The sequence below is a fragment of the Diceros bicornis genome, chromosome 39, assembly GCF_020826845.1.
Source record: "Diceros bicornis minor isolate mBicDic1 chromosome 39, mDicBic1.mat.cur, whole genome shotgun sequence".
In the NCBI taxonomy this organism is placed as follows: domain Eukaryota; kingdom Metazoa; phylum Chordata; class Mammalia; order Perissodactyla; family Rhinocerotidae; genus Diceros; species Diceros bicornis.
This window is the reverse complement of record NC_080778.1, coordinates 27,277,372-27,292,789: the sequence shown is the minus strand read 5'-3', so window position 1 is coordinate 27,292,789 and position 15,418 is coordinate 27,277,372.

The following is a 15,418-nucleotide window of genomic DNA, read 5'->3' as shown; positions in this document are numbered from 1 at the left end:
CTGAAACTGACTTTATTTAAACAAATTTTCTAAGTTCTAGTGGTTATCAATATGCAATTACTTGAGTGGTCCTATAAATAATGCATATTGAACAGGCTCCTGAATCTTAGGAACATAAGGAGAAAAAGTATGCTTTCTTGGACTCTGGCTACAGCGCCACACAGCTGGGTGGCAGGCAGTGGAAGCAATTTTTCATTTGCTTTTTCACAGCCTAGTGACTGGGCAGAATTTTATGGTCAACAGCAGTAAAAATTTGGCAACTATACATTCGAAGCCCAGAAACTGAATCACTAAGGCAATCTGGGGAAAAAACAGAGAGAGAAAAATGGTAGAAATAAAACTCACCCAATAAGTAGAAAATAAGATAAGGAAGATTTTAAAAATCTAGAGGTTTGGGAGAAGGGCAAACTTTTGGTCAAAAACAGAACGGGAATTAAGAAAATGAATAAAGGCTTGGAGAGGACAGCGTTGTGGAGATATTGAGTTTCCAAGGCTTTAGGAAATGAGTGGGACATATTTCAGAAGATCCAGAAATTACACAATTGTTCTTTGGAATTAGTACAAGATTAAATTAGAGATATAAAGATAAAGGAACATCTACAACAGAGTGACTAATTCCTTTGTCTCTGAAATAAATATTTGCTTTGTTAAGGAGAGAAAAGAAAATAGAAAGAAAAGAAAACACCACAAGTGTTGGAAGACAACTTTTCATTTTTCAAAAATATACTTAAGGCACTAAAAACTATTTCAATATTTACTGGCATCCAATTAAAATCATAAGAGGAGAAGACACCAGAGATCACGACATAATTTTGAAGAAATCATATTTATTTATTATACTGTCACATCAGTGGCGTTTATAAGCAGCAAAGTCAATAGAGTTATTATTTTAATTATCAGTAATAATGGTAGTAGATGCTGCTTTTTAATAAAGAGCTAGGTTAACAGAGGAAAGGAGCTGACCTCTAGGTCAACATTCTGCAAAATATTGAGTGTCAGAGTATCTGTTCACATCAGAAGAATTTTTAACATCGAAATAATTTATTGAGAAGAGAAACTTCTTGTTGAATAATCACATTTTATTAGCCTAATCCTCAAATTTCTCCCTGCATAGTCATTCAGAGTCCAGACCCTGATATCAGGTTGCCTGGACTCAAATCCTGGCTCTGTCTCTTGTTTGCTGGGTGACCTCAGGCAAATTACTAATCCTTAGTTCCTATTTCTTCATCCATAACCCAGGGGTCCCTATTCTGGAGAGTTGTTGTGAAGATTAAAAGAACTAAAATAGGTAAACCCCTTAAAATAGTGAACTAGGTAACTGGTCAGCAGTGTATCATGGGTTTAACCTCCTAAGAAGCATTCCCCCTCTACCCACCCCTTACACCCAGAGTCCGTGGGTGGTGCCTCAGGGGTCCAGATATTCTCCTATGCTCTGGCAGAGTATGCAGACTTTCACTGGGCAGTAGATCTGCCAGGAAGTGCTCCAGAGGAAGTCAAGAGGATCCCAAAGCAAGGCTGAGGGGTAAACCGTCTCAAGCTGGCCTGATTCTAAAGAAGTGGGCTTCAGAGGGACTGTAGCACTGTGGGAGCCAGGACGGGGCCAAGACAGCAGGGCAGGTGACCACTGGGCCTTGAGAATGTTGAAAACAACCTCGAAGTCACTGCACTGCAGCCCTTTGGGTAGCAGACACAGCGAGGACAGCGTTCCATGCCTAAAGACCTAGAGGGTAGAGCTGCCCATCAAACAAAGGTCGGCAAGGACGGCAAGGACTGCAGAATAGCCCCTGGACCAGAGGATCCTACTTACATGCACATCTTCAGGAAACTTCCCCAGCACCCAGACATTAGCAGGAGAAGTGAAGGAGGAGAGATGGTAAGAGGCTCTGAGAGCCTGAGCAGTTGCCCCTATAGAGACTGGGTTAAGTTTTAAATCTGCATCAAGTTCTTCTTAAATGGCAAAATTAAGTTTTTTCAACTGTCAGCAGAAATAGAGGCTTAAGGGAAAGTTGGGATCAATCATTAAGAAAGAAAGAAAAACTGGCCATTGTAGCACTCCTCGGAGTGCCCTTTATCACTGAGGCAATCATCATCTCGGTTTGCCCAAGATGGTTCCCCTTCATTCCTGTCCTAGCGTAATCAATAGAATCCCTTTCACTCTCAACAGAGTTCCACTTTTGATGATTTGCAAGAGAACCCGAGTCATAACCCACTCGACTTTAAATGCTTTGCCCAGAATTTCCAAGAGTTGTGACACAGGTTTAAATCACTAAATAACAATGCTAAATATCAAAATGGCGCTGAGCCACTGAGCAATGGGGTGCAGAGTATAGGTGAGCACTCAGAAGCAAGAGCAACGTTGAAAACGAAGAGCTGTAGTATTTCCTGGTGAGATGCTGGAGAAGAGCTTCACCTAGGATATAGCCCAAAGTGAGTTTGACAAACGGGACTCCACATTTAAAGATAAGAATTCCACGGGTAATTTATTTTTATCTTTTTCCAGGATGCAAAGATTGACCCAAGAGATGCATATGACAGTGTGACGCTTGTGGGAATAACCCGAGCTGCTGAAAGACAACTGGGGCCAGTCAGGGGCCAATCAGGGAAGTGACCCATCTGGCCCTCGTTGCTTCTGCCCAGGGACGGACACAGGCCAGTCCCTCAAATTAGCAGAAACAGAAAGAGGGGGACGTGATAGGCTTGAGAAGAGGTTGGAAGTCCTGGGATGGAAATTTTTAACTGGCCAGTGACTGAAAAAATATTTGGCTTTGACCAGGTCATGTGTTGCTCTGGAGTGTGTGGACTCATGAAAAGTCATCAATACTACAGGGAGCAGTCGTCTTGGAGAGGGTTCAGGCATCTGCACTGGGTGATTCTGACACGACGTTTGGTCTCTGTGCCCACCTTTGAGGAACAGTGAACATCGCTGGAATTGAGTTTTGAGGCCGAATATTAAATATCAAAGCTGGAGATTCTCCTTTGAATGGGGAAAAAATAAATCCAACAGTCATGTTAACATACGCAATCTTTGTCAGCGATCTGAGGTCAAGTTAAATCAAAACAACTTAGTTTTTAATGACTGCCAGCAACTCTTTTCCATCTCCATTTTATATCCTTCATTCATCATGTTACTCATTGCAATTATTTTGCATTTTTATGTTTCTTATTTTTTATCTAATTATAAACCACATCATAAATGATAATTATTGAGATATATTTGGCTCTTCTTGTTTATTTTTTAAAATTCTTTTCCAAGAAGAAAGATGGACTTTGGGATTTTCCTTCTCAGGGAAGTTTATGTTTTAAAGTCAAGTGGAAGTTGCCTGAAGATAACCTCTCCTTCTGGCTTTCGCTTTTGAAAATAAAAAAATTAAGAGATTTTGACAGAGGAAAGAGAGACCGGAATCCAGTTTGGGAGTGAGGGGAAATGTCAGGGATAAGAGAGAATGATTAATACAAGAAGGGGACAGTAGTTATGTTTTAACTTTTAGTGACTGAGGGAGGGTGCAGAACCTCAGAGGAGCATGAGTGAGAGACCACCTCTGGAAGCTGGTCCCTGGGCACTGAGTTCCCTGCCCAAGGGTGACAGTAAAACTGTGGAATAATTTCCAAGGCCTATGAAGTCATAGACAACTGTGATATTAAGAGTAGCCAGGAAGGGCCACAGAGCAGTGCCATTTCCCAAATGTTCTGCTTTGTCTTAAGACCTCCGAAACTCTCAAATGACCCTGATTGGCAGTCGGGGAAGATAGTGGAAAACAGAGAATGGAGTCCCAGTAATGACTCCTATTAACTTTCTTCTCAGAGTTCATTTAATTTGATTTTTGAAAAAATAAAGTTAATGACATATTTCATTTCTTAACACTTGGCACAGGAGTGTACGTATCAATCACACAAAAAGGAAATTCACCAGGAATGGTACAAATAATTGAAGTGCATAAAAACAGTCCCAAATCTATTATCATTTTAAATTCAGCTCTTGGAATTAGAGGTGCAGACAACTATTGAAATTTACGAATTCAAGTTTTAGTTCTTATTATTCTATCCTCCTCCTAGTGGATGTTCTAACAAGCCATACGATTAGGAAGGAGGGAAACCAAGGGTGAAATAGATTGCCAACCAGATCAAGACAATTGGTGGTTTGGCAAATCAACATCTAAATTATTGAGAGAGGGGGCAGGCCCAGTGGCCTAGTGGTTAAGTTTGGCACGCTCCGCTTTGGCGGCCTGGGTTCGGTTCCTGGGTGCGGACCTACACCACTCATCGGTGGTCAAATATTAAAATAAGAAAAAATAAGTAAATAAATAAATTATTGAGAGGAGGCTAATACTAAGATGTTTAAATGCTAGCATTACTTGTATTCCAAAACAGACTAGTGACAATTTAGCCATAGCTCTACCTCTGAATAGGCTTGTTTTTTTTTTTTAAATCTTTGGTTTCTGAATTAAGGATCTCTTTTAATTGATGTTATTTTTATTGATTTGTTTATTTATTTATTTTTGGTGAGGAAGATTTGCCCTGAGCTAACATCTGTGCCAGTCTTCCTCTATTTTGTATGTGGGTCACTGCCACAGCATGGCTGACAAGTAGTGTAGGTCCATGCCTGGGATCTGAACCTGCAAACCCAGGCTACCATAGCAGAGCATGCCGAACTTAACCACTATGCCACAGGGCTGGCCCCTAATTGATGTTATTTTAAGTAGTATTGACACAAAGCCCTCTAATGTAACTTTTCTTTAACATGAAATAAAGAGTTTTTGACTTTGTGAAGAATGGAACTTTGCCTCTTTTGAGTAGACGGAAAGGCAGAGTGGCTTGTCATCAAGAAACTCAAATAGTTCGTGTTCAGCAGAAACAAAAATTATATTTTTTGTTATAACCTTTTAGGAAAGGCATTATGAACATATTAGTCACATTTCACTTTAGCAGCCAAGAGGGGAAAAAAAAAATTGGCTAAGAAGCAGGCTGCCCATGCTCACATGAGAGACTTCCACTTTCGTGTTAGTATGTTAAATATATAAATATAATTTTAGTTAAGAGTTAAATATAATTTTTACCTTTTTTAGAGATATTTGCTTAGTTTCAGTGGGATTTCCTCAAGTAAGAAATTATCTAAACTGAGGATTAATCTTTAGAATTGGTCACTTTCCTTCCACTTCCTCATCAACTGAGATTATTATACAGAAAAAAATGATTATAAACTCTAGAGGAAGGGTTAGGTCTTGAGAGAGAAACAGAGTTCTCGGTAGCTGAATGTGTTTGTAATAAATCATTTTTGAGAGATATTTTTCAAAAATAATTGTTTGCTATTAAGTTATTTGCAACAAAATAACACCAAGACACACCCATAAGTAAATAAAATGTCTGATTCATGCCAGAGGACCACTTCATCCACATTTTCAGTAATATCCATAGTATGTAAGAACTTAATGGGAGTATGGATGGGGCAAAGAAAAAGATCATTAGCTTAATTCATACTTCTCTGTGTACGGCAATGCAAACTATTAAGTTAGAAGAATATTCTGAGGAAAAGAATTTTCTAACTGAGGACCCCCAACTTCAGCCAGAGTTGCTCTGGAAAGCTGGGTCTTTACTGAGTCTCTTACTAAATCTAGGCCTGTCGGCATGAACCTGTTTCTGCAGGGCTGCAAGGCCTTCATCAAAGCTGGTCTTGAGGAGATGAAAGTTGGGTGTGAAGCAGGGTGAAAAGGGATGCAACTCATTGCATTCCAGACTCTGTGGGTCCTTAGAAGAGTTTTTTACTGAAGCCAAGTTGAAGATGAGCGAGCAGTCTAGCCTTGCTAACCCCATTTGGCCTCTGCTCTGTCAGCATAAAGTACAGAAAGTCCTCGTTATCCAAGAATAATTGGTACCAGAAAAGAGCCACTTAAGAATCTGCACACAATGGGAACCAACATTTAATAGTAAATAGAAAATAAAAAAGAACATTTGATTAGGATCTTATCTTGAAAAATGGAGCTAATATTATGAAGATTAGTTTTATATTGCATTAAACATTTTAGGCTATCATTGCATCCACCTGATCATCCTAAGGATAAAGGAGGAATTAAGTATTGCTTGCTTTCGGAGGGGGGTTAATTTTTCTCCAACAAAGTGATCTGATAGCAAAGTTTGACATTCTTCACATGTGACTTTCACTGCAAACTAGAAAGGGAGTCATTTTTCTTTGCAAATATATTCAAGGATTCGCTCATATTTTACAAGATCCTTTCTTAATCCTTTGATATTCAAGTCGTTCTCTTTCAAAATATCATCATCCTTATCAAATTTCTCTTCTTCGGTTGTCAGCTCTTCTAACTCTGCCAGAAACTTATTTGCCAGCGGCTTTGTGAGTGAGTGGAATGGTTCCTTAGCATCCTTTTCAATGACTTTATGAAATTCTATATATATAGCAAGATTTGCCATTTTTCTTTTAATTTGCCTTGCATTGTAGAATGTTAATAAAATCAAACCATCATCAATATTCTGATAACGAAAGATTTTAAAACTGAGTAGAAACTCTTTTATAAATGTGGTCAGTTTATTGTTAAAAATTTTCAGGTTGTGACACCTTTTGCAATCTCGTAATATCAGGGATTCAATAATGAATATTTAGGAAATAAGAGTACCTCTGTACAACCTAGAAGTTGAGAGGAGCGTAGGTAGATGGGAAAAGACCAAGTGCCGATTGTTAACAGTTTCAAAAAAATAAATCAATAAACAAAACAGCTTTACCTCTCTATTAAAAAGTAGTTGAAAAACCTTGATCTTTTCTTTCTTTCTATTTTTCACATTCTTATCAAAGAAGTCAATCCACATGATGGAAAGGAAGCTCTTTTCTATACGGCCGTAGAAAGAGACAATCTGTGCGATGACAAACATATCTGAAGGTTCTTTGAAAGACATTGCCACTTTTGTTTTGTTTTGGCATACTCTGCCGACATTCACAGTTGTGGTTATTTTACTAGAAGTATCGTTACCCCATAAATTTTAAGATCGCTGACAGAAATAGCCTCTAATTAAAAACGTAAAATTGTTTAAGGATTGCTGATGTCAACATTTCTCTCTGACATGTATTTATAGAGAGAAACGATGGTTTCTGGTTTGGCAACAACTTGGGGAGTTCATCTTGGGAAGACACAGTGTTTATATCCTACAGACACAGCTGAGTGCAGTGCTTAAATGCATGCACACTAGAGCTACCGTCTGGGTCTGGGGCCCAGATCTGCCTTTCACTAGCTGTGTGATCTTGAGCAAGCTACTTATCTTTGGCTTAAACAATAGAAATTTATTTTCCCACAGTTCTGGAAGCTGGAAGTCCAAGATAAAGGTGTCAGCGGGATTGGTTTCTTCTGAGGCCTCTCCTTGGCTTGTAGATGGCTGTCTTCTCTCTCCATCTTCGTATGGTCGTCCCTCTCTGGGTGTCTGTATCTTAATCTGCTGTTCTTATAAAGACACTCTGTTCTTACGGTCCACTCTAATGACCTCATTTTAACTTAATTAGCTCTGTAAAGACCGTGTCTCCAAATAGAGTCACATTCTGACATACTGGGGGTTAGGGATTTAACATATGAATTTTGAGGGAACACAACTCAGCCCATCACACTGGGTAGAGAAGTCTAGTTTTGAAACTATTTTTCTTGAGAATTTTGAAGGCATTGATCCACTCCTTCCAGCGTTGCTTTTTCAAAGGCTACAAAGCCATTCTGATTTCAGATCATATTTGTGTGATATGATCTATCTGGAAGTTCTAAGATCTTCTCTTTGTCTCTAGTGTTTTGAAATGTCACAGTCATGTAAATCCATTTTCAGCCATTTGGCTAGGCCTTTGATGGCCCTTTTCAACTTAAAAAAAAAATTTCCCAGCTTTATTGAGATAATCGACATATGACGTTGTGTAAGTTTAAGGTGTACAAGGTGATGATTTGATACGGGTATATATTGCAAAATGATTACCACAATGAGGTTACTTAACACGTCCATCACCTCACGCAATTACCTTTTTTGTGTGTGTGTGGTGAGAACATTTGAGATCTACTTTGTTAGCAACTTTCAAGTATATAATGCAGTGTTATTAACTATAATCACCATGCTATGCTGTACATCAGATTTCTAGAAATTGTTCATCTTACACCTGGAAGTTGGTACCTTTGACCAACATCTCCCCATTTCAACCACCTCCCAGCCCCTAGCAACCACCATGCTACCATCTGCTTCTATGAGTTCGGCTTTTTTAGGTTCCACATAAGTAAGAACATGCAGTATTTGTCTTTCTTTGTCTGACTTATTTCACTTAGCATAATGCCCTGAAGATCCATCCATGTTGTCCCAAATTGTGCCTCACTTCTTCCTCAACAAACAGGAATGGTAATAGTGCCTACTAATCAGAGTTGTTATGAAGGTTAAGTGAATTCATATTTGTAAAGCAACTAGAATCGAGATGACATAGTAAGTGCACAAATAATTATTTTTAAAAATAAATGCACAAATATACATATAGCACAATTCATTATCTGCTAAAGAAACTGCAGCTTCAAGGACAATATGGAAGGGGTATCTCAGAAGGGCTTCTGGCAGCCTCACATTAACCTACATGAAATCCCTGGCAATTTTACCAAATTAAAGTACACAAGAGGAATTCAAATTTTAATGTAAAAATCCATAGAACATTGTATGTTTTGGTAGCAGCACAAATAAATGGCTTTATAGTCTATTTTGAGAGTAGGCTATCTTACTCAGTGAGGACACAAGACAAGTTCTGAGCTCCAGGCTTTGGATGGCACCACAGATCCACTGCCTGCCCTTGGAATCCAGCGTGTCTATGTTGAGGTGGGGGGGAGGCACCTGCATTAGTTCTTCCCATGTATGTCCCAACCACAGAGCCACCTCTAGTCTACAACTCCAAGGGCAGCAGGGTGGGGGCAGGACTCCTTTGCCTCGTGCATCCTTTGCTGCTGGCACCCAACTCCGTCACCCCACAAAGCCCAGTAACAACCATTGAGAGCGTCATGAGTAACGATGTAAGCAGCATTAAATAATGGTATTAGGGACCTGTAGAGGACACAAGACCCATGCTGTCTCAGTAGGAAAAGCCAAGGCACTGTGAGTAATAACAGTCTTGCTCCTTTCTCCTCGTGGTGGGACGTAGGAAACTAGCCCAGAATGGGAGACTTGACGATAAAGTATGAAAAGATTTTTCCTGGATCTGCAGAGGAAGAGATGGTACTGGGTACTACAAACAGTCTTCTTCCGATTGGACTGATCGAACAATAAACACATAGGTAAGTATCTCCTCTCTACACATTATTCTAAATCTTCATTGCTAATCTTCATTCGCTATACCTTACATGGACCCACGAATTGTGAAACACAATTTTAATAAAGTTGTTTATATTGACAGAGGCCCCATCAGAAATATTTGCCCAGGACTCTCATACCTTGGGCGCTGCCTTGGTTAAGAGTGCTGGCTTTGAAGTTAGACTTTCATTGTTCAAATCCCAGCTCCCCCACTCACTAGCTGTGTGCTGTTGGGCAAGTTACTTAATCTCTCTGTTCTTCAATCTCCTCATGTACAAAATGGGGATGATCCATCACAGGTTGGTGTAAATATTAAATAATTTACGGAAAGCCAGTGCCTGGCCCATGAGATAAATTCAATAAGTACTACTATTTTTTTTTATCATCTCTGATTATTTCCTTAAGATACATTTCTAGAGGCAGAACTGCTCTTTCAAAGACTGAGTATTCATGAGGCTTTTGATGATCCTGTGAAACAACTTTCCTGAAAGTTTTGTCATAACAATTTTAAAGCCTGTGGGTTTCATCACGATGGCTTATTTAGATCAGCCAAAATAAAATGGAAGAATGGAGAATAAAAAATGAAATAAAGAAGAGAGGAATAGGAACCAAAGATGAAAGGCAAAGGAGGGTATAGGAAGAATACGGAGATTCAAGAGAAAGAGAATATGAATGAAAGCAGGAAATCATTCATAGCATTTTAAGTGGTTTGTGACTAGTAGTGTGTGTGCGTTGGACCCTGTTGATTAGAGTCTGATACTTAAAGAATGTGTTTGTCTATGTGACCCTTCCATCTCCCTCAACCCCCCAGGAATGACCCTTAGGGTGTCAGAGATATTTCAATCAGATTTCACAAGATCTATCTGGGATCTCATGCTGTCTAATAACTAAGAAGGAAAACTATTTACTCTAAGTAACCCCAAGATAAAAACATTAGCCTGATAACATTAAATTATATTCTGCCTCCTCAAGCTGTAAGTAAAATTTTAGGAAAAAAAATTTTTAATAAGAAGATTTACTTTCTTAATGTATGCTACTTATAGAATATTTTAAGACAACGAGTTTATCTTTCTTATTCACAAAAGATCCCCAGGTTCTCCCATAATGCAAGAGCTACGGGAGGGGTCTTCACTGTAGCAAGAATCATAGATAAATATGACTAATTTACATGACCTTAAATCACTTTTTGTAAAAGTAATGTGACTTGTTTATTTATTTATCATTGAGTAATGCTTAAGCGTAATGCAATTAGTGCTAAGGGGTAGCTGGAGTTTTTATGTATTACCTTTCCTTCTGGAAGAACAAAGCAAGACCAAACAACGCGTCCTTTTAACACTGTAGTTCCCATTCTCAGTCTACTCCAAGCACACGTACCTGAGTCCCATCTAGATGCACCATTGGGATGAATTCAGGTTTCCCAGGAAAATAGGATATCTTCAGAGGGAATGAACAGAAATTAATTTCCACCATTTGAAAAAATCCTGTACAATAATGAATATCAATCTCCTTCACTCTCTTGCCCTACCCTTACCACACAAAATTGGAGTTCTCTTGCCCATAAACAAGCCAATCAGCATTTGGGAAAAGATAGCAGCTTTATTCTGCAAGATCAACCTGCAGGGAGCCAGGGGGCATGTGCCCTCAGATCTATCTTCCCAATTCAGGCTTTGGGGTGAAATTTAAGAGGTTAGGGAGAACAGGCTGGCACACGGAAACGCTGGCAGGACAGAGTTTGATTGGTGGGTTTCAAGCATTTATGGTAAGATTTTAAACATTTATGACAGGGTTCTAAACATTTATGATGAGGTTCTAAACTTTTATGATAGGGTTCTACACATTTATGATGAAGTAGGGAAGGAATTTGAACACCAGATCTTCCTGAGTGAGGAAACCCTCACCTCTGATAAGAGCCCGACTGTTAAGTTCCAGCCATGTCCTGGTCTTTTGGTTCCATGGGGAGGAGAATTTTTGGTTCCACAGCCATTTCAGGTCAAGATTTCTTCCTCTGTGCATGCTCTGGCTATGTGAATTTGCAGATTTCCTGAAAGGCGATTCTTCATCACTCTGTTGATGAGATGGGGTCAGTTGAACTGGTCCTGGAGGGCCCGCAATTACAGTACCTCTGTCCAACCTGAAAAGTCATGGCGAACAAAACACTCTAAACTACATGAATGGACAAATATATACTGCGAGCCTCTGCAATAGAATGTGTTTTGAGGTTGCAAACATAACTTAATCCTTGACGGTCTCCCTCTCTCTCTCCTTCTCTCTCATCTCCACTTTTTCTAGGTGGGACAGATGTTCCTGTTTTCAAGTTATGTACCTTCTGGTGTAATTCTTGTTTTAGTAAAACAAGCATCCTCTTACTAACGGGATCCCCAGCTACGACAAAGCTGCACTTTGCAGATTCCCCATATGAGCTGCCCATGTGCTTACAATCACGTTGGTCAGCTTTTAGATCATCTCCTGTCACTCAGCACTGATGTCTGGGTCAGAAGAGAAGGTCTAACAGCACCCCTGTTGTGTTTCTTTACTTCTGAGTTTTTCCTGTTTCTCTTCTTATCCCTCTGTCTTGTCTGTCAGTTTCACCCTAGCTCTGTTTCAGGTGAGACCCTGTTTCTTTGAAAAGAGCAGACTCCACTTGGGACTTAGAATGTATATTAGTCAGGGCCCTCCAGAGAAACAGAACCAACAGAATATATAGATAAGAAGAGACTTATTATAAGGAATTGGCTCATATGATTATGGAGGCTGAGAAGTCCGTGATCTCTTGTCTGCAACTGGAGACCCAGGAAAGCCAGTGGTGTAGTTTAATCTGAATCCAAAGGCCTGAGAACCAGGGGAGCCGATGGTGTAGATTCTGGTCTGAAGGCCTGAGAACTAGGTGCATCAAGGGCAAGAGAAGATTGATGTCCTAGCTCAGCAATCAGGTAGGAAAAGCCGAATTCTCCTTCCTCAGCCTTTTTGTTCCATTCATGCCCCCAATGGATGAGGTGATGCCCACCCACAGTGGGGAGAGCCATCTACTTTACTGAGGCCACTCATACAGATGCCAATGGGATTCTGGAAACACCCTCAGAGACACACCAGAAATAATGTTTAGCCAGATATCTGGGCACCCCATGACCAGTCAAGCTGACACAGAAAATCACCATCACGGAACGGGATGGCGTGTTCCTGGACAGCTCCACACAGAGAGCTCCTCACGGCGTTAGAGACACTGTGGTATGAGGAAAGCAGGGGGAATGAAGGAGCCTTAGCCAGCCATAAACTAAAAAACAACTCAATCACCCCTAAGTAAGTTAAAATTGCTCTGTTACTTTCATCTAAGTGAGCCCGGGTTGGTGGTTTCAGAGTAGATTTGAATGGCTCTTAACTTATATTTTGCTAAATTTTATGCTCAAGTTATAGGTTGGGCTTTGACATAATTGCAAATTTGTTTTCCAAGCTATTCTAGGAAGCTTAATTATGGAGCCCTAAAGGAAATGGAAGCATCTCTCTGCAACTTACAAAAATCTACTTGTAATTCAAATTCTGAGAAATAATGTATACTTACGCCACACACACACCCAACACACCACATGGGTGTGCACTAGAAAATATAGACTGTATTTGGTAGAGACCATTACTGGGATTTGGGATGCTAATCTTACTCCCTCTCCCCTCTGGGTTCAACCAATTTGATATATACACAGGCGACAGACAGGAGGAGCAAAGGCAGAGGGAGAGCATGGCTTCCTTCTCCTCCCCAGCTGAATCTGGCCTGCCTTTGCAGCCACAGGCAGTGCAGCTGGAGAACCTCAGACAGGAGGTGCCCTTCCTGCTGCGGTCACCACAAGGGAAGATGGAATGTGGAGGAGATAGAGGCGCGGCCCAGCTTTCTGATGCTGAGTTCTACTGCTGCACTGGCTCACTGCACAGACTATTGGGCTCTCTCATCTCTCCAGTCAAGAATGTCACTCCTTCTTCCAAAGAGAGGAGCTGGTGAAGAGGTGGAAAGAATTCTGAAGCTTCTTCATTCAGTACTTCCTGGAGATGGTGGGCATACAGATGCAGAGAGAGGAAGCTCTTATTTTATGCATTAAAATGAGTTCAAGGGAAGAAAAGTGCCTTCCTTCAGGACAGATCATTGGAGTAAGAGGCAAACTTAGTTTTTGATATTTTATGTCAACTCCTGGAGAGTTGGGATAAGCTGTAGAGAGGCATCTGTAAAGCAATCATAGGACAATAAAATCAATTCTTAAGTTTTAATTTTACATCTAGACTGAACCATTCTATTTTTAATTGGGATTTTTTTGTAACTTAAAATTTTGTCCAATATGTTATAACCATGTGTGTGCATACACATACACGAATAGGCAACGTAACGGAAGGAAATACACCAAGGCATCTCTGGTGATTAAATGAAATTGGCATTTTTTTCATTCTTGGGTTTACCTATTTTTTCCTAAGGTTTCCAAAACATTACTTTTGTAATAAGAGAAAACAAAATACATGTGTTTAAAGAAAGATTGTACTCTGGAACTTCTGAGCACAATCTGACCTAATACTTGAATGCAGGAAAAAACAGAGTCAACCCATCACTGTCCTGGGAAAACCTTGGAGGCAAATGAAGGACTGGGAAAGTCCGGAAGGTTAAAGCCAACAAGATTAAGCAAGAATAGCCCTTGATGCACAGAGAACGAGGGCTGAGCATGGTCATATGTCCCCACAAGACGCAGGCAAGTACATTTAAAGGCTGGGAGGGAAATTAAATCACAAAAGTGATGACAGCTGAGTTAATTCTGATTGTTGACATTTGGGGAGGTTTACAAGTTGGGCTTTTATAGCCAATGGACTTTCCCAAAATATTCTCACATTTCAATCATTTATTTATTCCTTTATTTAACATCTCTGTTAAAGACGTATTTTTAATTTAAAAATTAGAAATATACATTTATGATCTTATTTTTTTTAAGGTGTATTTTTATTATAAAATATGGAAACATGGAGAGAAGGATTAAGTTCACCCTAGTCCAAACACAACCATTGTTAATATTCTGGGGTTATTTCTTCTGAAGGCCATTGCCTTCCTGTGCCAGCACGAAGCCACAGCCACATGCCTATATGGGGATGGCCAGATAAAAGGAGAGGATATAGAATAAGGACATGTCCTTAGAGATGAAGGACAGATCAGGCAAGGCAGATTTTCTTTTGGGTAGAAATTGCTGATAATTTTTCTGCCTTCAATTTAATATAATATTCATGACAAAGAGAGAGTTGCATTGGTTGGTTTTTCTGTGGCTGTTCCAATGGTCGGTAATGTAGTGTAGTGGGAAGATAAGGAGCTGAGTCCTGGCCCCACCATTCATGACTCTGACCTTGAGAAGGTGGCTTATACACTCTGAGACTTGGTTTTCTTCTCTGTAAGATGGAATTAATAATGCCTATGTCATATGGCAATTGAGAGAACTAAATATGATAGCACACTAAAATACCGGGCACACAGTGCTTCCAAGTATTTTTTTTAAAGATTCTAAAAGAAATTTCACTTCACTGGTAAAATTTTCCCCATTCGTCTTTCCACTTTAACTTCTTATACTTAATTGCGGCATTTTAAAACAGTGTCTCTGTATTTGATACCTAAAAAAAAGAATTGTGTTCTTAACATGGCTTAGCTGTCTTTCACTAAATTACATATTTTTGGTCATGGAAAACCCTCTCTAAACTTTTAATCTATGCAAATACAACTCCAAACATCTGGGTTAGTAATCATAGGTGTCAGAAAATAGACACCATTAAGCCAAGTTTCAGCTGTTCCATTTTCAAGAAAACAAAGAGTATTACAGAACTATAATTGGAGGATGACTTTTTTCCTAGATGTCAACAAAATTAAGTTCCTTTTAGTAGTTGCTGATAGAAAAGAATATTACCTGTGCTCTAATATATATTTTTCTCTTTCTTTTAAATATATCCTCAAAATTGAGTGATGAATAAAGAGTATCAATAAACCATTTAGAAAATAAAGTCAGTGAATGAAATTTTATTTTCATCTGGGAGAGTTCACTTTATAAACTCTTTCCAAGGGAAAAACTCAAATGTGATCATATCAGGTGCTAGTTGTGAAATCAGTTATTTAGGTGTG